Source organism: Pyxicephalus adspersus, chromosome 1, assembly GCF_032062135.1.
Source record: "Pyxicephalus adspersus chromosome 1, UCB_Pads_2.0, whole genome shotgun sequence".
Classification (NCBI taxonomy): domain Eukaryota; kingdom Metazoa; phylum Chordata; class Amphibia; order Anura; family Pyxicephalidae; genus Pyxicephalus; species Pyxicephalus adspersus.
In genome coordinates, this window is record NC_092858.1 from 47,650,534 (window position 1) to 47,651,346 (window position 813).

Consider the following 813-nt stretch of genomic DNA (forward strand, 5'->3'; position numbering starts at 1 on the left):
GGGGGGGGGGATAATACAGCAATGACATAGGAAACTTGACAATTCAAAGAATAAAAGCATAAAAAATATATAAAAATATATAACAGTGCAAGAAACCGAGTATAAAATTGTACAAAATGGCATATTGCAACATGTCCAACAAGAATAGGTCAACAAAGCATCACTAGAAAGCGGGGGTGTTCAGCGTATGCAAATAGTTGATGAGAGGCTGTTTCCAGGTACTTGACATGGCCCCAGGCTCCTAAAAAACGCCATTCGTGGGGGTAGATTAGTTGCTAAGATTCCAACCAAAATGGGTCCACAGACCTGAGTATTCATTTTAGCCATTTTAGCCAGAGTAGTCCAGCAGAGCCTTGTCCCCTCCCTGTAATAATGTCAACAGATCAGATTATTGTCAGGTGGGAGGGGATAGAACCGTGAGAGGGGGAGAATCGGGCAAGAATTACTGTGCCTCAATAAAATTGGGGTAGTTAGGTTTGATGAGCTAAAAAGACATCAGGCGGGGACGCGATAGTGGGAGGTGACAGGGGCTGGTGTACCAGAGACCATGTTCAGTGGGGTCTCAAACATCCGAACTGCCACCAAACTTAGGCTTGTGTGGTAAGTCTCGAAAGAGGATATATTTACTGACTGATCACTGTGTGCCCAGGTAGCGAACATACTCCGCCGATGTAATAAACTGAGACCAGTAAACCACTTCTTAGCTTTTAATATCAAATGTAATATTGCTAATTTCTACATACATGCAAATGTTGAATTAGGCAGAAATAGCAAAGGGATTACATAGGAACAACATTATCACATGAAACTACT